Source organism: Ovis aries, chromosome 25 (assembly GCF_016772045.2).
Source record: "Ovis aries strain OAR_USU_Benz2616 breed Rambouillet chromosome 25, ARS-UI_Ramb_v3.0, whole genome shotgun sequence".
NCBI lineage: Eukaryota > Metazoa > Chordata > Mammalia > Artiodactyla > Bovidae > Ovis > Ovis aries.
In genome coordinates, this window is record NC_056078.1 from 40,262,387 (window position 1) to 40,287,715 (window position 25,329).

The following is a 25,329-nucleotide window of genomic DNA, read 5'->3' on the forward strand; positions in this document are numbered from 1 at the left end:
CATACAGCTTTTCCACATTCAAGATACAAATCTTTAAAAACAGTTAAATAAATAAGGGGAGGGAGTATAGAGGCGCTCATCTTTTATCCTATATACTTATATCAATCTTTTTTATGAGTACATATTTGTAGGCTATTTTCAGAACAAGAAAGCCGAACAATATCGCTTTTTTTTTTTAAAGTTTCAAATGAATCTACTTACTATCAATTTTACCATAAAAAATAATCTCAATAAGCTAATTACCCTTAATATAAAATATTGAGCACAAAATGTTATTTTTCAGGATCTTAGAGATGTTAAATAATTGACTAAATATAGTTCTTTGAAATTTCAGAGCACTTACTCATATGAGGGCTGAAAAGTCAGACAACTGGTGCTATTTTCTCACATATTAGACCTGCTACTTTTAATCCAACCTCAAAGATCCTGAGTTTTGGTCTATCTAACATAATATAAACTATGACTTGAAAAATATTCCGTTCTTGGTCATTTCCCTTAGTTCAAGAAACCATACTCATTCTTTCTCCCTTCCTTGTCTTCATAGTGCTGTGCTCATTTGCTGAACTACATTTTCTGAAGCTAGTGAACTCCAGCATATTACACTGACTAGTCCAGTGATCATTAAAAGAAAAAAAAAAAATGTGAATTTATGTTCCTCTGATTTAAGACAGGATAAAATGATTTATCTACATGCTAACTACTAGGACAAAAAAAATTTCAGGACAGTAAATAGAGTCAAACAAGTGGTACTTTTAAAACATTATCAGTCCTTATCCATTACTCACACTTTGACCTTCTAAAGTTTAAATATCAATAAATTAAATACAACCAGGAAAAAAAGTGAAAAATTGCCTAAGGGCTTGAAAAAAACTTCATACTCTTGAAATTTACAAAACAATCAGAGTGATATTTTTACCTATATTTTTAATGTTTTTATCTATTAGTTTAAATGTTTCCCTTTATTAACTTAATCCTCCCAGTTTATAGGGAATCCCTATATATTCAGCAGAGGAATTTGCCCACTCCTATTTTGGTTAGAAGCCAATTCTAATTGGACAAAATAATACTTAATTTAGTCATTATACCCATCTACTTTTAAGAGAAAACTGTTTCTAATTTGTCTGAAGACCTTTTACTATGTCAAAAAACTTTTTTCTGAAGGATATCTATTTCCCCTCTTACTGTAGATTTACACTAAAGAATCCTGTCTTTCTTGTTAAGCATAACCTAAAGAAACTAAGTGTATTTGGCAGCTACAAGAAACACAAAATAAGTCATTTCTTTTCATTCCTCCTTGAACGTGCAGCCCTAATCTACCGACCTACATTTACATCTACACCAACAAAGCTAAAATGTTTTGGATACACTAGCATGGTAATTACCTAAAAATGCTGACTAAAGGCTAAACCAAAAACCTAGACTTGGACTACTTTAGGTCCACACCAAAAAAACTCATGGTAAAAATGGTCCTAGAACTATAAGCATTCACTGTGACAAGCTGAAAGTCTGCCAATGAATACCTGATAGCAAGGAGTTAATTATTTTAACTGATAAATTATGCTTTTTTTTTTCCTCTCAGAACCTATGCCTTAGACAAATATATATTGAAATTCTGATGCAATAATGTCAGTGATTATCCAACTTTAAGGTGTGTGGAATGGAAAGTGCAGAGACGAGAAAAATTTGGTTAAGAGTTAGTAACTGTTGAGTCTGAAAGATGAATACACGGGAGTTCATTATATAATATCCCCTTTGCTGGTCTTTATACAGTTTTCCACGTCCTTTTTTTTAAGTCACCAGACAGACAATTGTAATGGCATTATCTAGGTTAAGACTAGAGTGTAAAGTATGTAGAAATTCAAAAATAAGTGTGTAGACGTATTTGACATTATTATTTCAAGTATATTCAAGTTAAGAACACAGGCTATCTTGCTCAGGCTTCAAACTCCAAAGATTACCTTACCAAAAAGGAAAGAATGATTCACAACTAAGTCTTTTTGGTTGTTGGGCCTTTGCCTCAGCCCAAAGCTTGTTGAATTTTCGGGGAAGTGCGCTGGAATAAAGAAGTCCTCACACTTAACCCCCAATCAAATCCAGAGTCTTTCAGATCTCCACGGGCTTAGGGGCTTCCCTGCAGGAATGAAAGCCGGAAAGGCCAAACCTCACCACCCAGAAATCCTCACCTGGGGGCGGCGGTGCGCTAGGAGGTGGCGGGGACAAGCGGCCCCCCTCCCCCTGGAAGCTCACGCAACTTTTCTCCTCCCCACCCCCACCTCCCAGGAAAGGGATGTTGCTTCCGACGCCCCGGAAGCCTCTGCCACCGAATCCCCAGGGTAGTGGAAGGCCTCAGCGGCGGCCAGGGGCGGAGGGAAGACAGCAAAAGATTTCGGCCTGAAACCAATACACTTGACCGCGCCTGGGGAGGGAAGTAAATCAGCCGTCGCCCAGAAAGAACTCAGAATAAAGGGGGAAAGAGGAAAAAGAGTTCTTCAGACCGTTCCGCTGCCCAACTTCCTCAGAGACCGGGTGGGTGAGACAGAGGACTTCCACCACCCCCTCCCAGACCCCTGCCTCCTCCACCCTCGGCAAGCTCCGGGCCTAGGCAGCCGCTCGAGACCTCACTTACCCTCGGCGCCTGGCGGGTGCTTTAGCCTCGGGCCGCCTCCGCCTCTCCCGCTCCCAACGGCCCACGGGCGGGCGCCGGAGCCCCGCGCGGGAGAACGGGGCCGGCTGGTGAGCGAAGAGAGGCAAGGGGCTCCGCCACCGTCAGAACCCGCGACTCCGCTCTCTGTAAATAGGAAACCCGGTGGAGGGGGGGAGGAGTGGCGGCACCGCAACTTCCCTCCCCGCCTCGAGCGCCGCCGGCCGGGCCCGGGCCTAGGCCTCCCTGGCTGTCGCCGCCGCTGAAGCTGGGACCGGAGCCCGCTACGTGCCCCCGATGGGCCGCCGTCGCCTCCTGCGCCGCCGCTTCCGTCGGTGAATGGTCAGCGCTAGAGTTTGAACAGGGCCCTGAACCATCTCAACGCCATTTGCGCTCCCGGCCCCCACCTCCTTCCTCCAACAGCCGCTCGCTCCGTCACTCCGCTTCCCACAGGCCCCGCGCGGCCTCTCGACCCCGCAGCCAATCGCGCGGCTGCTTACTCAAACCGCCGCGCAGGCGCCGCGCCCCGCATGCTCCGGCGCCCGCCATTGGTCCGGCCGTGGGGCCCGACGGGAGTTGTAGTCCCGGTCCGAGAGGTCTAGGTGCTGAGAGCCCGGCGCGGGAGCGGGCAGCGGGCGGAGCGGTTGTGGCTGGCCTGGCTGGCCTCGCCTCGCGAGCGAGCCAGTTTCCAGCTCCTGGCCTCGCCGGGAGACGCAGGTGCCGCGGGGGAGGACTGGGGGCCCAGTGCAGGCAGCTGTGTCAATCGTTTCCCCTCCAGGGACTCGCCGGTGTCTGGGGACGGTGGGTTGTGCAGCTGCGCCGGGCCTGCTGGAGTCGCCGCCTGGGAGCAGGGAGACCGGGAGCTCTCGGCTCGGAGCGGCTCTTGACCCCGACTGGCTAGTGCTGACCCGGCGCAGTTAATGACGGCGGGAACTGGGAGCCCGAGTAGCAGGGCACCCGATCAATGACCGCACCCCAAAGTGATGTCGGTCTGGCTTTTTAATGCGCTTCTAGGATCCGCTCGATTCTTACCTTCGTCGTTCTTTTCTCCCTCAGTCTGTCCCGAAGCCATTAAAAGTGACCCCTGAGAATATTGGATTGTATTAAGGAATTATCCAATCTTGTTGGATGTGATGACGGTAATGTGGTTAGATTAAGGAGAGACGGTGGGGGGAATGGCAAAATACTAAAAGTTTTGACAGATAAAATGATCAAGTGTCTGGGAAAATAACTCCTACAAACACCGATGGAGGGGAAAAAAAGCCAGTGGGGTGTTTTTCATTGCTGATGCTGTGTTATTCATGAGCTTATTCCAATTTCTCTGCTTGTATATCTGAAATTTTTCATAATAAAAAATGTTATGAACCAGTGATTTGTCTCTGGGGAAGGCAAGGAGGTAGATGATAGGAAGAAAGAAAATTTATTTTTCTCTATACAACATTTTGTGCTGTTCGAAGTTTTTTCCTTGTCAATGTATTACCTATTCAGAAAATTGTAAAGTCTTGTGATGGTGTTCTAAGACTACGGTGGGAAGACAGCCTTTGGAAAAAGAGTAACACAATTGGTTTCCTCCTAAGAGAGTTTAATGATTATTTGGGCTCCCATGGCCCTGCTGTTCTGTGAGGGGGGTGAATGATGATCCACTTGGGAAATTGGAAAACTGCTAATTGTTTTCAGTGAAAAACCCACCTCTTCTTCCACAAAAGTTAATTTGCTTTGAGTGCACCCAGAAATTACCAAACTGCTTCAATAAATTGGCAAAATCCAGACAAAAAATAGTTTAGACATCCTTGTAGCCCTTCCCAACAGAAATTTACGGTTGATTTTAGCTTGACTGAGCTGTTTTACTTTAGCACAACTGGTTGCAAAATTTACATTCTGACATTTACAGTTTCTGAAACACATCAATACTTGATTGTTCAAAACCAACTCTTAAATAGCTTCATTCTAATGGAGGTTATAACAGGTTTGTGTGTTCCACAGCATGTGACTTTTATTTGGGTCAGTTTTGTCTTTTTAAAAAAATTGGCATAAGCATCTTGTTTTATCAGTTGGTTCGAAGCCTCCCAGCAGAGGTGCAAACTGCACTTACTATAATTATTTAGATGACATGGTGGTGGGTGCTAATTAAGGGGTAATTATCATCAGAGGCAAAGGCTAAGATCAAAAAGCTGAAAGTGGTGGCGAGACAATTGCAGGATCTTTCTCTAAAAGAGTACTGTGAACCCTCTGGGACCAAACGATGCCCTCACACAGCTCATTACACCCTGGCCTCGCTGGCGCTTGGCACTTAGCTGGGTCAGTGACTTTGCATGAACCTTAAGTGGGAAAGTAAAATTTTTAAAGAAACAGCTGGTCTGTGAAACTCCTTTTGAGAACTTTTGGTGCCGGTAGGCATGTTAAATAATGGAACTCAATGTTAAATTCTTGCTACTTTAAAGAATGATCCCCAGCAGCATAATCAGAACCTGGAAGTTTGTTGGGAAAAGCAAGAATCTCTGAAAAGCAGAATCCTTTAACAAGATTCCCCCAGGTGACTGGTCCACAGATTAAAGGTTAACGTGTTAGTTGCTCAGTCATGTCTGACTCTGCTACCCCATGGGCTATAGCCCTCCAGGCTCCTCTGTCCATGGTATTTTCCAGCCAAGAATACTGGAGTGGGTAGCCATTCCCTTCTCCAGGAGGTCTTCCCGACCCAGGGATCAAACCTGGCTCTCCTGGATTGTAGGCAGATTCTTTACCATCAGAACCACCAGGGAAGCCCCAAAGGTTAATAAGTATTGTTTTAAAGTATATCCATAGCATTTGACGACACTCTAATTTCTTTTTGTTAGGAGGGGGGAGAACATTAAGAACATACTATGCATTAGATACAATACCAGTCTCTTGAAGTCTTTTACATCTATACGTGTCATCCCTATTCTACAAGCGAGGTAATGGAGATGTGGGCATTTGCTCAAGGTATTGTAACTAATGAGGGAATCAAACTTTTTCTTAGGCATTCAATTCACATTACTTACAGACCTTCTTAAATCTGATACTGCTGAAGCCCAGCTGAAGAATTGATGCTTTTGAACTGTTGTGCTGGAGAAGACTCTTGAGAGTCCCTTGGACAGCAAAGAGATCAAACAAGTCAATCCTAAAAAAAATCAACCCTGAATATTTGTTGGAAGGACTGATGCTAAACCTTCAATACTTTGGCCACGTGATGTGAAGAGCCAACTCATTGGAAAGGACTGATTCTGGGAAAGGTTGAGGGCAGGAGGAGAAGGGGGCGACAGAGGATGAGATGGTAGGATGACATCACTGACTCAATGGGCCTTGAGTTTGAGCAAACTCCGGGAGATAGTGAAGGACAGAAAAGCCTGGCGTGCTGCAGTTCATGGGGTTGCAAAGAGCTGGACATGACTTCAGTTCAGTTCAGTTGCTCAGCCATGTCCAACTCTGTGCCCCAATGGACCACAGCACACCAGGCTTCCCTGTCCATCACCAACTCCCAGAGCCTACTCAAACTTGTGTCCATTGCGTCAGTGATGCCATCCAACCATCTCATCCTCTGTCATCCCCTTCTCCTCCCGCCTTCACCCCATGGACTGTAGACCACCAAGCTCCTCTATCCATGGGATTCTCCTGGCAACAATACTGGAGTGTGTTGCCATGCCCTTCTCTGGGGGATCTTTCCAACCCAGGGATCAAATGCAGGTCTACTGCATTGCAGGCAGATTCTTTACCATATGAGCCACCAGAGAAGCTCTTCTGGACAAGATTTAGTGAATGAATAACAGATCTGGTACGTGATTTGAAAAAATTGTATGTGTGTGCATTGAGTCTGTAGAAGTTTGCTATATGAATACTGGAAAGAGCCGTGCTAGGGCTCTCCACCCTCATATGACCCACACTAAAGACAGGTGGAGAGCTTGCTCACTCCAAGGCCCCTCCTGGGGGCAGGTCAGACTCTGGATGTGTAGGCTGGACCACCACTTTACCCGTTCTCTCCCTGGTTCCACTGAGGCAAACAAACTTGGCCATGGCCTGGAGTTCCATGCCAAAGAGAGTGAACTGGACTGCAGTGTGGATAACATAAGGACAAGCAGCTTTTTGTTTTATTTTTTAATTTTATTGCGTTTGGTTTCTTAGTTCCCTCAGCTTAGCCTCCTGCCCATCCCCATCCCCTGGGTCGGTTCTCTTCACTTCATCTGAATCTGCTCACATACACACCCAGTAGGTGTTTTTCTTTTTGCTATTATGCTTCTATGCAAAGCTCTTAGATGTCTGCTTTTTGTTTTCCATTAAATCTCATACATACCCCAGAAACAAATGGACTTGAGCTAAGTGTGTACCCTTTGATGCTGCAGGCTGGCCTTTGTGCCGCCTCTAGTGGAGGACAGCATCCCTGCTACCTTGAGTTCCACTCAGATGGACTCTAGCTGAAAAGAGAAATATCCCACAAAGAAAAAGTAATAGAAGAATCCATTCTGCCACTGTTGTGCCTTTGTTTCAGCCCTGGCATAGGAACTGTCCAAACTGGAGTTGCTAAATAGAGCTGTGCAGTCTTTTTCTGATAATGTGTAGTAAAATTTATTGCAATTTATATAATTCAATTCAGAGAACTACACACATTGGCTGGAGGAAATTTTTCCTTTTCACAGAATGTGGAATAAAATTATCTTAACAAATCATACACTTAACATAGTGGTTGTGACACACCTATGTCACAAGCTGTGGGGCTAACCCTGCCTTTATCACTGATCCTCCCCAACACTTCTCTCTGTTCTGTGAATGCTGGGCTGATAGGCCTTTTCGACTAATCTCCCCCTGACCAGCCTATTTTAAAATTGTGACACACCTATTCTCAAATGTTCCCCATTTCTCCCTTATTTTTCTTTGGGGCATTTATCTCCTCATCCATCACATGTTTTGTATATTTATTTTCTGTATGACAGCATGGATCTTTGCTGAGTAAATAGCCCCATTTTTCTTTCTTTCTTTTGTGTAAGATTATATCCTGAAAGGAAAGTGACTTGAAACTAACTAGTTTCACATAAACTGTGACTCTCTTAGTTGTTGACTGAGTTTTCCCAAGGGGAAGGGGGCTGCTTTCTGGAGCTACCTTTTGTTCTTGCTTTGGATAGGTTTTCATTTTGAGAATTGAGATGATGAATACTACTATAATCCCAATTACGTTGTTTTCTGGGATAATTGGAGTATGTTCTCGGGAGGTGGTGACATCCTTTGGGGAATAAACTGCTGTCTAGGTAATTGAAAGACAAAGCAAGGGAAATTCTTTGGGGACAGGCTGCCTGATGAGGACTGGTATCCAGCCATCTCTCAAGGACTGGCTATTTGACCCTAGAAACAGCCCTCTTCTCCCCAGGATCCTCTCCCCGAATGCTCTATGATACCCCTCCCCTCAAAAAAAAGCCTCCTGGTGCTTTCCATCATCAAAACTAAAATCACAAATCCTTACCATGGCCTGTAAGGCCTTGCATGATCTGGCCCCTGAGAACTCTTATCCCTTCCCACTCTGCCAAGGCTGCCTCTGTCTACAACTAGAACCTGCCAAACCAGCTCCTGCCTCAGGGTCTTCGTGCAGCTCTTCCCTCCACTGGTCCTGGAGATAAGCACAGGACTCCCTCCCTCGCCTCTGCCTCTCTCAGGTCTTGGCTCTGGGGTCTCCTCAGAAGGGCCTACCCTGTCCTACGGTTCAACTTTGTACTGCTTGGTTTAAACCCCTCCCCCTGCCATCCCCTACTCCATATCCTTTGCCTCGTGTCTTTCTCCGTAGAGTTCATGTTTGCTTTACATATTAACTTGTCTATTCATTTCCTTCCACTAGAATATAAACTCTATGAGGATAGGCATTGTTGACTTTTGTTCAACAATTATTGTAGTTGAACAATAATACCTCACACAGAGAAAGCATGCCGAAAATATTTGTGGACTAAATACCTCATAAATTATGTTGAAGTCGTCTATGTCTTCACTTGTTATTTTATGTACGTGACCTATCAATAGTTGCAAAAGTTACTTTGAAACCTCTCATGGTAAGAGGAATTTTGTCAAGGTTTTTCTACAATTCTACTTTTGTTTTTATATTTTGAGGATATTTTATTGGGCACAGACAAGTTCAGCATTGTTATAACTTCCTGGTGGTGTTGAAACCTTTAAGTGATATGGGAGCTGAATTGCCAAAATCGCCTGAATTTTCCATCCCTCCCTATACACATACCTCTCGCACGATGTGACTTTGCAGCTCCTCCCAGAATCTGGGCTGGCCTTGTAACTTGCCTCTGCCAAAAGAATGTGGCAGAAGTGATAAATAGTTCTGAGCCCGAGCCTTCAGAAACCTTGAATGCTTCCACATTTTCTCTTGGATCCCTGCCTCCACCATGAGAACAGGCCTGGGCTAGCCTGCTACCGGATGAGAAGACATATGGAAAAGAGCTGAGGTCATCCTACACCAGTTGACAGCTAGCAGATCCCAAACAGGCAAGCCCAGTCAGAATCAGCATAGCCACCCACCTGACCTGCAGCTACTCACAGTTGCATATGTGAGCCCACCTAGGACCAGACAAACTGCCCAGCTGGCTTACAGACTCATGAGCAATAATAACTAGTTATTATATTAAGCCTGTGAATTTTGAAGTGGTTTGTTATACAGTATTATTGTGTCAATAGATAACTGATGGTTAATGCCTCCTCATTTCAGTCTCAGCCCCGGAAGAGCTTTCCCAACTACCCTGGCGATCCAGCTCTGCTTCCCAGTCTCTGGATGGTATGCACTCAGTCTCTCGGTCGTGTTCAACTCTTTGCGACCCTACAGACTATAGCTTGCAAGGCTCCTCTGTCCATTATATTTCCAGGCAAGAATACAGCAGTGGGGTGCCATTTCCTCCTCCAGGGTCTTCCCAATCCAGGGATGGAACCAGTCTTTTAATGCTCCTGCATTGGTGGGCAGATTCTTTACTACTAGTGCCACCTGGGAAGCCCCAGTATAATAGAGGCGTGTTATTTTCTCAATGACACTTGCTGCTCTCCAGAATGATTTGTTGACTTCTTTACTATCTGTTTCCCACACCAGACTGTCAATGGTGTGACGTCAGAGACCTTGTCCACTCTATTTCTCTGCCCCGTCCTCAGCACCCTAGCACAGTTCTTCCCTGTCCAGCTGTGTGTCCACTGGACACTGGAAAGACGGCCAGTCCAACCCGAGATGTGCTGGAAATATAAAACACTGGGTTTTGGAGGCTTAGTACAAAAAAAGTATAGAAAGTATCTCAATTTTTATATCGATAAAATGCTGAAATGAAAATATTTTAAATATGCTGTGTTAGGTAGAATTTGTTATTAAAGTTAATTTAATTTCCTTTTTACCTTTTTAAATGTAGCTATTAGGAAAAGTCAATTTGTGCCTTGCACTGTATTTCTTTTGGACAGATAGAATCTATAGAAGTTGCTATAAAAGCTCAGTATTTATTGAAGAAAAATGCAAAAAATATATATTTATGAAAAGAAATGAGCTATCAAGCAACAGAAAGACATGGAAGAACCTTAAATACATATTACAAAGAGAAAGAAGCCAGTTTGAAAAGTCCGTATACCACTTAACTCCAACTAGGTGACATTCTGGAAAAGCAAGATGAGTTGAGTTAGAGTGATTGCCAAGAGATTTACATGGAGGGAGGAGGAGTAATAAATGAGTGAAGCAAGAGATTTTTTCAGGTTAGCGAAAATGATTCTATATGATACTGTAATGGTGTGTACATGATATTATGCACGTGTCAAAACCCATAGAACCATAAGACACGGAACACTAATGTACACTTGAGACTTTAGTTAACAATGTATCGATATTGGTTCATTAACTGTAACAAACACACCATGCTAATGCAAGACAATAATGAACTGGGGGTGGGAAGAGAGGTATATGGGAATTCTCTGTATTATATGCTCAATTTTTCTGTGAACCTAAAACTGTTCTAAAAAAAAAAACCTATTAAAAAAAATGAATTCACACACAGCCACCAGAGTGATAATTTGTAAAACATAAATGGAATAAACCACTTACCTCTTTTTACAAACTTTTGGTGGCTCCCCACTGTCTACCCGAAGTGAGTTCACATCCATTGGTATTTGCAATGACATTGACTGCACCTCCCATTCTGCTTCCTCTTCTACCTGTATCACTCACTACTCAAGGCTCTCAAGCCTTCACTGCAAAACTCATTCAGTCCCCTCTGCCTGAAAAGTCTTTCTTCCTCTCCGTTTGTGAGACCCTATCATGAATCATACACTGTCTCATATAAGTCAATCATTCTCTATTTCATGTTTCCATACTTCTCAATTAAAAGTAGATTCAGAAACCAGGCATGTGGAGTTTGTGCAGTTTCGAAGTTTTGTACCTCTTTCTAGCAAGTTTGGAAAATGGGCATGATGGGTGTATGTATTAATCTTGGAAGTGTTGAAAAAGAATTCTGATAGCCACAGGTGGACTCGAGATTAATATCTTTAAAATGGAAACAGTGGAAGCAGAACAAGGCTATTGAATGTCAGTGAAGATCTGCTTGGGCTCACCTCCTAGGCAGGAGGTAGTGGGATACCCTGTTGGGAGCAGGATCCATCCCAATACAGTGAGGTGGTGTTCGCTGACTGGCTACAGTGACAGGAGACAGGCCTTTGGGTTGTCACCTGCTCTGAAAGTCAAATCTGCCTCTGACTGCTGCTCACCCAAGCTAGGATGCCAGGGTGATGAGGTTTCATGTATTTCACTTGCAGGGCAGATGATAGCATAGTAGTGACATTACCATCTCTACTATCATCCAGTAGAAAAGAAACAGCGACCCACTCCAGTGCTCTTGCTTGGAAAATCCCATGGGCGGAGGAGCCTGGTAGGCTATACAGTCCATGGGGTCTCGAAGAGTCAGACACGACTAAGTGACTTCACTTTCACTTTTCATTTTCACGCATTGGAGAAGGAGATGGCAACCCACTCCAGTGTTCTTGCCTGGAGAATCCCAGGGATGGGAGAGCCTGGTGGGCTGCCATCTATGGGGTCTCACAGAGTCGGACACGACTGAAGCGACTTAGCAGCAGCTTAGCAGAGTGTGTGAGAAAACAAGTGAGCAGGTTTTCAGGTGCAGAGTTTACAATGCAGATTTCCCTACCTCTCCTTTTCCGGGATTTTGGTTCTGTTATCCAACCATTATGCTGATGGGAAACTTAATGATTTGCCCAAGGTCACCCAGCTACTTAGATGTCTTTCTCCAAAGGTCACAGGCATGAAGCATGTACTATCCTGAGCCCTTAATATCAGGCCACGAAGATGAATACCTTTCCTTTGCTGTCATTTTAAGCCAGAGGTCCAGGCCTACCTGGAGAAGTAAGAATCTGGTTGAGATTTTGGAGGTGTTTAGAGTAAGAGGCCAGGTTGAAGTCAGGAAAGGACTAGTCCTTGAAAGAAGACAGAATCACAGGGACGGGGGAGCCTGGTGGGCTGCCGTCTACGGGATCACACGGAGTCGGACTCGACTGAAGTGACTTAGCAGCAGCAGCAGGAGACCTAGGAGATATGTATCTGTGAACCCTGAGGGTCAAGGGGCAGACAGGTGTCTATAAGATTAGGCTTATTCACTAGTTTGGGGCCACAGTGCCTAATGTTAACCAGGGGATATACAGTCTCTTCCCACCTTGTCCACTGGGTCCTCTGACAGCACCCGAATGCTATTGCTGGGACAGAGAGTGGGCTCCTCTGTTCTACACCATTCTTCCCTTCCCTGTGTCCCTCAGCTGGCCAGGGAACCCACAGCTTGAGGCAGAAGAAATGCAGGAACTGGGGTTTCTAAGAAATGCTTATGAATAACCTGGACCAGGATTTCTTCTGGTGACAAACTCCAGCTCTTGTGTGGGAGCCCTCCTACTCCCTATTTACCCTAACCTGGCTAGCCCATAGTTTGGGCAGCTCTGAGAGGCTGGGCTGAGCGGCCTCTCCCAGGAGAGTGGGAGGTAATTCTTTCTTTTGTGTGACTTGCTTCATTATGTATGAGTGTTGCTGATCATTCCTCTGGTGGGTTTTCCCAGCTTGAGGGAAAAGCAAAGCCTTTGAAAGACCAGGTAGCGCTTGCTTTGGAGGGCTTAATCGATTAAAGAATGTTGAAGTTAGGGAATTGTGGGGGCCTGGCAGCGTTCTAGGCCCACAGTAGCGCCCCGGTGACCTCTACCACCCATCTCCAGCACACACGAGCCCCCGGCCCTTGGAGTCATACCTGCCCAATTGGAGGCCCCATTTCCTATGCACCTGCCCCAATTTGCTCTCACCTGGAGAGGACGAGTGGGAGTAAGTGATGTACCCGTTCTGGAAAGAAGTGCGTCGATTACTTGAGTCACCTCATCACAAATTAATCCATGAGAAGAGCTATGAACAGTGACTGGCAGAGTGTCGGTGCTCCCCGAGTGTTCGCGGGTACCGTTATCATCGCCAGCAGCTGGGCTGAGGAAAGAATCCAATTTGATCTTACTTTGGCAATAACCCGATAACTATCGAATGTGAGGGGGGAGACACAGGCCAAGACTTTTAAAAAGCACCGGTTGTGACAACCCTCTGTGTCCTCCCGGTGCAGAGGCCGGACTTTTTAGGCTCAGGCCTACGGGCCAAAGACGACAGCGTGTTACCCGACGACAGCGGGAATTCCAGCGGCCTTTCGGCGGCAGAGCCTCGGGAGCGGTTCCTGCCTGGCAACGCATGGGCGGGGCCTAGGCTTGGCTCCGCCCTAGCACGGTCCCGCCCCGCCCCGCCCCGCCCCCTACCTGTGGCCTGGATTCCTTCCCAGCGCCGCTGGGGCCCTCAGCCTGAAGGGTGCAAATAAGGGTCTGTAGATTGGGAAAACGTCTCTCTCCTGGAATTGGTGCACAAAGGAGTCTTTCTAAAGCGACTGGAGAGGCTGTGTGATAATCTACCGGCGTTTGTCCTCGTACACCTGCCTCTCTCTGGAACCAACAAATGTTTATCCGGTTCCCACCCAAGTCAAATGCCGGTTTGTTTATTAAGCCTAGAGGCTTCAGCCTTCTTTTAAGGAAACTGATCCAGTCCTACAGGGAAGCTTCAAAACATTAACATTTCAAATGAATGCGCTCCGGAGTTGTGGGGGAGGGATGAGGAGTGGGGGCGGGATTCCTCGGGCAGCTTCTCTCCCGGGGCTCCGCTTCGCCAGGGACAAGGCCTGGTATTTACAAGACAGAAGGCACCGCTTGGGCCGCCTTTGTTGTGCAGATGACCTTGCGGGCACTTCCTGGACTGATCGATGGCCCAGTGAGTACGCGGGGCCACTCGGCAGTGGCCCGGGGAGCGAATGAGGGGTGATAAACCAAGGTGGGTCCTTGGGCTCCAGTGGGCCTTTCGCTCTGGCACACCGGCTCTGCTGACCCACGCGCTGCTCGGGAGCCGCTGGGGACCGGCTAGCAGCGGCAGGATTGGCCCCTGCACCCCCACCTGGGCTTTGATCTCCTTATCTGAGGCTTTTGAGTCCAAAAGGGCTTAGCAACGACGGGCATCGTGCCAGCTCGGATGAAGTGGACACCCCGCCTCCGTGCCTACCGCCCGCAGCGTCCTATCAAGGTGCAGCCTGTGAGGCTCAAGATGGAAGTGTGGGAGCGAACTCGCGGTCTGCAGCTGGTCCTAGGAGTCAAAAGGCAACGCGCTGCGCCCGTCTAGGAATGCGCCACGCTACCGGGGTCGCTACGCGTTTGGCTGCTGTCCCCTTTCTCCCAGACTCACAGCTGCATTGCTTTCTCAGTCCTCCCGAGAGTGACACAAAAAAATCTGAGGCCTTTGGCCCGTGATCCCTTCTCAGTCCCCAAAACCCTTCGGTGACCCCGACTGCATTCCACAAACTTGTATTGGCGATTATAATTAGCTCTGTGCCCTTTGGGCTTCCCCAGGCCTTGACTTCCCTTGAGACCAGGTATCCCCTGGATAATGAATCCGGGTCTACTGTACTCACCTTAAGCTGTGCCCCTCATTCTCTGAAATCAGGGAGATACCTCCAAGAGGACCTCCAGGTTGTAGAAGAGTAATCAATTGTCAGTTTCAGTCAAATGGAAAGGATAATACCAGTCCCCTTTCCCCCTCCAGGAAGGGTTTTAGGAGGCCCCAGTGAGTTAGGGGCCACTCGACTTGAGGCCAGGTTGATAAACTGTAAGTTCCCATCCCAGGCAGCTTGAGTTTTAGCTTGCTCTGCCCAGAAGTAGCAGTGAGCCTCAACGTTTGAGAAAAGGATATATGCTCTGTTAACTGTGTTCTGGAAAATGCACGTGATCTCTCAGCTTTGCACCCAGTTTCAGGGTTCAGACCACGGAACGTGTTGGGGCCCACGTGTGAGAGTCTCATTCCAAAACCTTCCCAGACACCGCTTCCTTATTTATTCCCTTTCTGCTGTCAAGATGGCACACTTGTTATTCCCTAGCATGCACCTGGGCTGTCTAGCTTCAGCATCTTTTGTTAGTGAGCTGCCCACAGGAAAGCCACCCCTTGCAACTTTCCCACCCTCCATCACAGCCAGGGGTCATCACCTCATAACTGCTACACAACTGCTTGAACCTTCTGACCTAGAGCCAGCTGCCTCCTAGCCCTTCTCTTCATTGGGTTTGTCTCCCCATGACCAGCACACACCTGGAACCAGGCCTTTACTTTGCTCTTTTTTTGTCCCCTCTCCTCTAACCTTAGACCAGAGCTGAATGGAGGATTGCTTTGATAGCTTCACCTTCAGAGGTAATCTCCCAAATGCTGCTTTTGGTGGAGATGTCACCAAGGATGGTTCAGAAGTCTCCAAAAAACACAGAAAATAATGTCAGACACTTGGCAGGACTCTTCTGCCTAGGACAAGCAGAGGGTTGGAGAAGTACTTTGGGACTTCCCAAACTGAGGGCTCTGCTAATATTCTGTGGGCTTCTCAGGCTCAGTGGAGTGGGACCATCTGCAGGATGCTGATGGAGGACTGGTGTGTGTCAGGCAGCAAGCTGGTTTGGGTTGAAAGTGAAAGTCACTCAGTTGTGTCCGACTGTTTATGACCCCATGGACTACACAGTCCATGGAGTTCTCCAGGCCAGAATACTGGAGTGGGAAGCCATTCCCTTCTCCAGGGGATCTTCCCAACCCAGGGATCGAACCCAGGTCTTGCATTGTGGGCAGATTCTTTACTAGCTGTGCTAGCAGGGAAGCCCAGAAGCATGGGGTCTAAATGATGACGGCCATCGAGTCTGCACTCAAGAGGCACACCGTGAGCTGCTCTCAAGGCTTGAAATTTCTGCCAGCTTCACCCCACTATATTAATTTCTCCTTTTGTGCACCTTTACTTTCCTCTCTTTGGTCACTTACTACTGTCAAGTGTTAGTTTTATCAATGCCAACCTGAGCCAGGCTGCTGCTCACCTGAAAGGAGGTCACCAAACAGATGATGATCAGCATGACATCCAACCCAATTCTCAAAGGATGCCTGGAAAGGGATTCCAAGGTTGACCCTAGAACTCAGAGTTTTCTAAAAATTTAATTTGGGGTTTTGATTGTTTTATTGGAGCATGTTATAAAAATTACACCTGGTTCTCAGCTCTCGGTTTCAAATACTATTCTCCAATAAAAGGAACCAGGGTCCCTTGGAGAAATAACTAATTCTAGGACTGTGGCAACAAATGTATTAATACAAGAAAAGTCTGGAGCATCTTGTAGCACCAGAAAGTAAGAAAGTGCTGGAAAACAAAGCTCCACAATTCTGGAGTGTCAAGGGGACATAGAAGCCAATTGAAAGAGCTCCCATTGACTAAAGCTGGAGCAATTTGAACGGTAAAAGTAGTACTGAATGATAACCCATATAATTTTATTTATATGTTTTATTAAATATAAAATAAATATCCATGACTCCATGCCAACATATGTGATTGACTAAATAAGTGGGAAAGAAAAATCTCCTATGCAGAACTCCAAATAACACATGGTGCTGATGTGAATTAGCTAAATCTTGAATTTTTTTTTTTTTTTTTTTTTGCATAAAAGGCTGTTCCCGGGTTTTATGTTGTAGTCTGACCTGGGGACATACTGGGTCTGATCGCTATAGTTCAGTCTTGACTGCAAGTTAAATGCTCTGGGAATTGTTAAAACCCGAAGTAAATTAAACCCCAGAAAATTAAATCAAAATTTCTGGACATGAAAGCCAGAAACAGTGTTTTCTAAGACTCTCCAGGTGATTACAGCCTTCCCTGGTGACTCAGACAGTAAAGAATCCACCTTCAATGCAGGAGACCTGGGTTCGATTCCTGAGTTGAGAAAATTGCCAGGCTACCTCCAGGTTGCCCTCCTGAAGGAGAGCATGGCAACCCACTCCTGGATTTGTGCCTGGAGAATCCCCACAGACAGAGGAGCCTGGCAGGCTACAGTCCATGGGGTTGCAAAGAGTCGGACAAGACTGAGCGACTAAGCACGGCACCGGTGATTCCACTGTGTAGCCAAGATTGAGAATCATAGTTCTCACAGTAAGTCTAGATACAGCACCAGATGGGGCTCACCTCCTCTTGCAGGTAAGTCACTTCAGAGTCTCTAAGGGGTCTTCAAGCAAAGTGACTCCTCAGACAAACAAGGGTGAGCGTGGTTAGAAGTAGAGTGAGCCACATTTCACTTTTAAGAATCCTCATCACTGCCTTGACTTTCAGCATAGAAACAGTGATTTTATGATTTTAACTGATCATGTAATTTATCAAAATACCACTCAAACTTTGGGTCTGACTCTTGGCTACCTCAGCCATGTGGCTACAACAGGTGAGAGATTTTTTTTAAGCACAATTCCAGGTTATATGATTTCATTTCAGACAGAATTCTCAGTCACTTTGAGCAAGTGGTTTTCCTCCTGTATTCTCGGAATGGAAGCAATCCTTTTCCCTGATGTCATTTTTGGTATTTTTTAACATTCATTTATTTATTTGGCTACACCGGGTCTTCGTTGTGGCACATGGGATCTTGGATCTTCCTTGTGGCACGTGGGATCTTGGATCTTCCTTGTGGCACGTGGGATCTTGGATCTTCCTTGTGGCACGTGAAAGATTAGTTACAGCACAATGGGGAGTGCAAAGCCATAGCCACTGGACCACCAGGGAAGTCCTTGGTTTTGTTTTTATTAAATGAATGACTTCACCACTAGGTGAGGAGCGTAGAAGACTATACGTACCTTGAAATTATGAGCTAGCTATTAATTCCTTGTGGAAGGAAAGCAGTGGCCAGAAGGTTCAAGGGAAATTTAATGTGGCTGTTCTCCCTTGATCTATTTGCCCTGACCCTCTTGTAATAGTTTTAACTGGTTTTGATTTTCCGGGTGTCACCAATTTCTTCTCAATTTCTTTCATATTTTTCCAAATTCTTTTCTCTGTATATATATTTAAAGGAATAGAATATTTGTAAATAAAGTTTTTTATCCTAACACCAAAAAAAAATTATGACAATTTATTTCCTTTAACCTTGGAAAGGAAACCTCTGAGATTTCCTTTAACAATCTCAGAATTACTTTATTTTCCCCAGAATCATTTAAGAGTAAGTTGCTGCCATGATCATCCTATAATACTAAAGTGCAGCATTTTTCAACCAGCATTCCTCAACTGAATGACAGATGAGGAGAAAATGATTCGAGAGACTCTTTATTCCAGCTCTCCCAAGGATGGCACATAATTGGTATTATTATGTTTCAGTTTAGTTCAGTCGCTCAGTCATGTCCGACTCTTTGCGACCCCATGGACGCCAGGCCTCCCTGTCCATCACCAACTCCTGGAATCTACTCAAACTCATGTCCTTTGAGTCGGTGATGCCATCCAACCATCTCATCCTCTGTTGTCCCCTTCTCCTCTCTCCCTCAATCTTTCTCAGCACCAAGGTCTTTTCAAATGAGTCAGTTCTTCGCATCAGGTGGCCAAAGTATTGGAGTTTCAGCTTCAACATCCATCCTTCCAATGAACACCCAAGACTGATCTCCTTTAGGATGGACTGGCTGGATCTCCTTGCAGTCCAAGGGACTCTCAAGAGTCTTCTCCAACACCACAGTTCAAAAGCATCAATTCTTCGGCACTCAGCTTTCTTTATAGTTCAACTCTCACATCCATACATGACTACCGGGAAAACCATAGCCTTGACTAGATGGACCTTTGTTGACAAAGTAATGTCTCTGCTTTTTAATATGCTGTCTAGGTTGGTCATAACTTTCCTTCCAAGGAGTAAGGAAGGCTTACTTCAATTTCATGCCTGCAATCACCACCTGTTGTGATTTTGGAGCCCGAAAAATAAAGTCAGCCACTGTTTCCACTGTTTCCTCATCTATTTACCATGAAGTGATGGGACTGGATGCCATGATCTTAGTTTTCTGAATGTTGAGCTTTAAGCCAACTTTTTCACTCTCCACTTCCACTTTCATCAAGAGGCTCTTTAGTTCTTCACTTTCTGCCATAAGGGTGTTGTCATCTGCATATCTGAGGTTATTGATATGTCTCCTGGCAATCTTGATTCCAGCTTATGCTTCTTCCAGCCCAATGTTTCTCATGAGGTACTCTGCATATAAGTTAAATAAGCAGTGTGACAATATACAGCCTTGACATTGAAACCAGTCTGTTGTTCCAGGTCCAGTTCTAACTGTTGCTTCCTGACTTCATAGTTTTCTCAAGAGGCAGGTCAGGTGGTCTGGTATTCCCATCTCTTTCAGAATTTTCCAGTTTATTGTGATCCTCACAGTCAAAGGCTTTGGCATGGTCAATAAAGCAGAAGTAGATGTTTTTCTGGAACTCAGTTGCTTTTTCCATGATCCAGCGGATGTTGGCAATTTGATCTCTGGTTCCTCTGCCTTTTCTAAATCCAGCTTGAACGTCTGGAAGTTCACGGTTCATGTATTGCTGAAGCCTGGCTTGGAGAATTCTGAACATTACTTTACTAGCGTGTGAGATGAGTGTAATTGTGCAGTAGTTTGAGCATTCTTTGGCACTGCCTTTGGCATCATTATGTTTAGGAGAGAGTTAATTCATACTATATTATGGGTGCTCAGGATGTTAGAGCTTACTCCTTTGAAAGAACACTAAGTTAGGATCTAGTTCCTATGATAAGGCAACCTTTATCAAAGTTGGGAAGTTAACATCACTACCATCTAATCCTCAGACCCCATTTAAGTTTTGCCAGATGTCTTAGTAAAATCATTTAGAACAAAGGATCCAGTGAAAATTGGCACATTGCTTTTAGTCTTCATGTCATTTTAATCTCCTTCACTCTGAAACAGTTCTTCAGTCTTTCCCTCACTTTTATACCCTTGACATCTTGGGAGATTATAACTCAGTTATATTTTTGTAGCTCCCAGTTTGGGTCTGCTATTTCTTCATGATTAGGTTCTGGGTTATCACCAAAGTGATACTGTTTCCTTCCATGTGTGTCCAATCAGGCGGTGCATTGTTTTGATGTCACATTGCTGATGATGTCCGCTTTACCCGCTTAAGGAAGACAGTGTCTGCCAGGCCTCATCACTGTAAAGTCACCTTTTTCTCCTTGAAATTAACAAATATTTTGTGGATACTTTGAAACTGTGAATATCACGTTCCTAATTAATTTATTTATTAATACATACAAACTCATGCTTTCCTATTTTAATTAGTTGTACTTTCTTAATGTCACTTCTTTTGACTGGCCCAAACTGTCCCAGATTTGGCCAGCAGGAACCCATTCATGCTGGCTCACAGGTCCTTTTGACATGTCTCCAACATTCTTTGAGCAAATCCTTGCCTTCTGGTGCAAAAAGATGTTTTGAGCTCTTCTTGTATATTTCCTGCTCTAAGCCTGGAATCTGCCATTTCTGTAAGGAACACTGGTTCTTTTTTAGGGGAAATGGTATTTCTGGGTGCTAGGAATGCTCATTGCTATTAGGATTCTCCTCTTCGAAGCCTCCTAGGCAGCAAATAGGAAGCACACACACATGCACACACACACACACACACGTCTACCTATCTATCTAGAAAACTATGAGTTAACACTCCTACATTCAATAACATAACATTTATGTTATTTTTTTCCCTTTCCATATTTGTAACTCACTCTTTTGACAGTGAGAAACTCCAATTATCCTTAATATACTCACTTATATGATCAATCCCCTATATGTAAACTCTAGTCCACCACTCTACCCACCCCGCAAAGCACAGATGCCGTCCTCAAATCACTTCTCCTCTAACTCCCCACACCAGTCTGTCTCTCCGCATGTCTTCTTCATCCTGCTTGGGCTCTGGAAACTCATGCCAGCTTCCCCTTCGTGTGCTTCCTTCTCACCCTGCTCAGACTGTGAGAACCCACTGGTATGGGTACAAAATACGTCTGTGAATTCTCTGATATGCTTCCTTTCAAAAGGCAGAAACAAATTATTTCACTGTGGCCTGGATTTAGCGACTCGCTTCTGTTGAATGAAATGTGAAGAAAAGGATGCCACATGACTTTCTCGGCTAGATCATAAAAGGATCACTTCTTCCTGACTGACTCTCTAGGATCACTGACTCTCTAGGATCACTGACTCTCGGGAAGCTAGTTGCCATATTGTGAGGACCCTTCAAGACCTGTGGAGGGGTCACATCTGGGTGGGCCCACATGGGAAGAAAAAAAAATTGTTAGCATTGGCTTTCCAAGTCTGAAATGAACCACCTTAGAAACAGATCCCCCAGCCTTAGCTGAGACTTCAGATGATTTCAGCCTCTGCCCATCGAGTCTGCCAGCCAGGACTCCAAATGTCAAGGAACAGAGACAAGCCACTCCTGCTGTGCCCTGTCTCAATTCTTGACCCGTGGAAATTGTGAGCTATAAAAGATCGTTGTTCTAATGTACTGAATTTGGGGGTCATTTCTTATGGAGCAAAAGACGACTTGTCAGTGTCATGCCTAGGCTAGGATGCTCTCACTACGTGACCTCTGCAGGGCTGTCCTTTCCACCCTTCTTGGGCTCTAACATCTATGCAAGGCCACTTTCCTGTGGTAATGCCCTCCTCGGCCAACTCAAGTTCTAACTCTCTATGCCGGGCAGCCCTCCTATACACGTGCTCTCCTTACCCAATTCAGATATCAATACCCACTTTGAGTCCCTGAAGTTCCTTAAAATCCAGGCACAGATGCCTTCCCTGCTCTGTCCTACCTAATGCCTTTAGGATTAAATTTTTCAGGAAGGTAAGGGAAAAGAAGAAAAAGAAAGAAGAAGTGGAAGAAGAATAAGAATTTATGATATTGTGCTTATCAATCTCTTTCCTTAAATTACCCGGCAGAGTTCAAAGCAATGGCATCACCCATAGTCCTTAAATTCCTTGTTTCCTATATGCTGGATTTTGGTGTCAGCCGCTGGGTCTACCAGAGCCTTGCCTCAATGGCTACTTTATAACAGGCAACCCTAAGCAATAGTTAAATAACTTATTTCATAACTGCATGACATAGATTACAAGTTCCCATCCCTAAATAATTACTATTAGCTATCCATTGGTACATAACAAATTACTCTGCAATTTAGGGGCTTAAAACTACATATACTTATTATTTTACAGCATCTGTGGGTCAGGAATCTGGGCACAGTCTATACGAATCTTCTATGTCAAGGTCTCTCACAAGGTGGCAATCAAGGTATCGGCGGAGACTGTGATCCTGTCTTGATGGAGAAGGATCCATATGCAAACCCTCTCACATGGTTGTTGACAAGATTCAGTTCCTCATGAACTACTGGTCAGAAATACCTCTCATTTCCTTGCCATTTGGCTCTCTCCAACATGTCCATTCGCTTCATTATAAAGTGCAAATATATGGTGGAAATGAAAATTGGTGTAATCACTACAGAAGCATGGAGGGTCCTCAAAAAACTAAAAATAGAGTTATCATATGGTCCAGCAATCCCGCTCCTGGGTATATATCTGGAAGAGATGAAAACTTAATTCGAAAAGATACATGCACCCCAATGTTCATAGCATCACCGTTCACAATAGCCAAGACATGGAAGCAACCTAAATGTCCACTGGCAGGTGATGGATAAAGCAGATGTGACACGTAGACCATGGGAGAGAACTCTGTCGTAAGCTGTCTGCAAGGCCACCCTGTTGCCATTTTCAGCAACGTGGGTGGACCTAGAGATGATCCTACTAAGGGAAGTAAGTCAGACAAAGACAAACATGATATCACACGTTAATATGCAGAATCCTTAAAAAGGATGCAAATGCACTTATTTGAAAAACAGCAAGAAACCTCACAGATATAGAAAACAAACTTACAGCTATAACCCAAAGAGGACAGCGGGGTGGGAGTGGAGAGAGAAATTAAGAGTTTGCGCTTAACATATACCCTCTACTACATATAATATTAACAAGGATTTACCATATATCACAGGGAACTATATTCAATATCTCAACATATAATGGGATATAATCTAAAAATGAATATATATATGTATCTATATGTATGACTCACTTTATTGTACACCTGAAACACTGTAAATCAACTATACTTTTTTTTTTTTAAGTGCAAACATAGAAGGCAATGGAACAAGATGGAAATCATAGTCTTTGTAACTTGATCATGGAAGTGGTAACCCATCACTTTTGCCATATTCTATTTGTTAGAAGCAAGTCATTAAGTCCAGATTACAAAATAGCATGGATAGCAGGAGGCAGGGGTCTTTGGCAGCCGTCTTAAAGGCCTAACACCATTAGCTTAACCCCAACTGAGGGAAGATGACCAGTCTCAGATTCTCTCCATATCCCTGAGAGTCATACCTCATATGAACTGCTATTCTATTCTGGGTTCTCTGTGGCAAAATAAAAACCTAACTCTGGTTAACAAGTAAAAATGGCCTCTATAAAATTAGGCTTAGGCTTGTAAAAACGTTCTTGATATTCTCAAAACTACCATTAGGTATGTAGTTTATGTTTTTTTGAATGAATGAGAAAATGAAGTTATAAATGAATGAATTAAAAATTCTTCAGTAGTAGGCAGATGTTATCTAGTGGCATATTCAGCTTGGGGAAAACTCTTCAAAAACTTAACATGAAGTTAGTTTCTAAAAAGCAGGATATCTATAATTACTCACTTGGGAAGTAATCTACAATACATTACTTGAAAAAAGCAAGTCCTAGAACATGGACTTGTTCTAAATGAAATCTGGCTACATTAAATCCCAAGAAGTGGTGGCTTAGTGGTAAAGAATCTGCCTGCTGGTGCAGGAGACACGGGTTCAGTCCCTAATCGGAGAAAATCCCTCCTGCCACAGAGCAGCTGGGCCCCTGTGCACAACTACTGAGCCTGCGCTCTGGTGCCCAGGAACCCCAACTGCCGAGCCCATGTGCTGCAGCTGCTGTAGTCCCTGCACCCCAGAGCCTGTGTTCTGCATCTGAGAAGCCACTGCAACGAGAGGCCCGGGCACCGCAACCGAGAGTAACCCCCGCTCCACGCACAGCAAAGAAGACCCAGAGCAGCCGGAAATAAAAAGGTTTTAAAAAGAAAACAGACTAACCCCAAGAAGTTATCCAGTAGCAAAATCCAGGACAATCATGGTGAAACTAAAAATTGGAAATTTGGAGATTTTTAAAGAGAATTAGAGAAGGGGAGCCTCCCAGAATACCCTGGGCACTTCAGTCAATATTGGTGACTCCGCAACGCCAATGCAGGAAGCAGTTTGTAAATTTTTTATTGCATTTCCCCATCATCGCAAAACTTAGTGACTTTAAACAATAGCAATCATTATTTTATTTTTCTTGGTCACTGCCTAACTCAGCTCAGCAGTTCTTGATGGCATCTCTCACATAGTTGTAGTCAAATTATGGTGGGGACCTGAAGGCTTTCTCATGGTCAGAACCTCAGCTGAGGTTTCAACTGGATCACCTGCCTATTGCCTCTCTATGTGGCCTAGGTCTCCTCATAGCTGCATTCCATGAAGAAGTGTCCCAGGAGGACAGAGGCAGACAGAAGCTCTATCTGCTTTTATGACCTAGGCTTGAAAGTTCCATATCACTTCTTTTGTATTCTATTTACTAGAAGTAAATTACTAGGGACAACCCATATGTAAGGGAAGGGAAATAGACTCCACTCCTGTTGGAGAGAAGCTCTAAGAATTTGTGGCCGTGTATTCAAAAGCACCAGAGGAACCATTAGGGAGACTGCTCTGGGCTCTGCAAGCAACGGCTTCCTGGGCACAAGCAGTGTTTGACCCATGAAAGGGGCACGCATCAGCTTCAGGAAATGCAGAGGGGGGATGGGCCCAGGGTATGCAGCAGCCTAGGGTCTGGAGCAGGAGAAGCGTCCATTCCCCGTGCCCAGTGTGGGACCCCACCCTGGGTGCCCAGCTTGCCCACTCCTCAAGTTGGCTCCTTCCTGGGCAGTGCAGTCTGACCTGGCAAAGGATGCAGAGAGACCTGTTTCCCAGCATGGTTCTGCCGCCTACAAACTCTTAAACTTGGGTGAGTTGCTCCTTATCTCTTTAGGGCTTTTATCGGTCAGGGCCCTGGCAGAAAACAGATGACACACTCGACGGGGTAATTTGAGGAGAGTTTAATAAAGAGACTATTTACAAAGGTGTGAATAAGGTTTAGAATAACAACTAGGGATAGTTTGGTCCTCCGGGAGTAGACCTCAGACTAGGAACAAGAGGGTTGTCATCTCCCGTGGGCCTGATGGACAAAA

General features: G+C 44.9%; 1 protein-coding gene across 18 annotated transcripts in view; it reads right to left on the reverse strand.

Annotated features, from left to right (window-relative positions):
* Positions 1–3,092, reverse strand: part of WAPL (WAPL cohesin release factor) — a 77,358-nt gene extending 74,266 nt beyond the window's left edge. For 8 of the 18 annotated variants that reach the window (XM_060406434.1, XM_060406431.1, XM_060406429.1 and 5 more), the window contains exon 1: positions 3,049–3,092. The gene's annotated coding sequence lies outside the window, so the exon portion shown is untranslated. Of the gene's footprint in view, positions 1–1,963; positions 2,132–2,626 lie in introns of all 18 variants that reach the window. The other 10 variants (XM_060406433.1, XM_027962361.2, XM_060406425.1 and 7 more) reach the window with 2 other exon arrangements.
* Between the last annotated feature and the right edge of the window lie 22,237 nt (positions 3,093–25,329).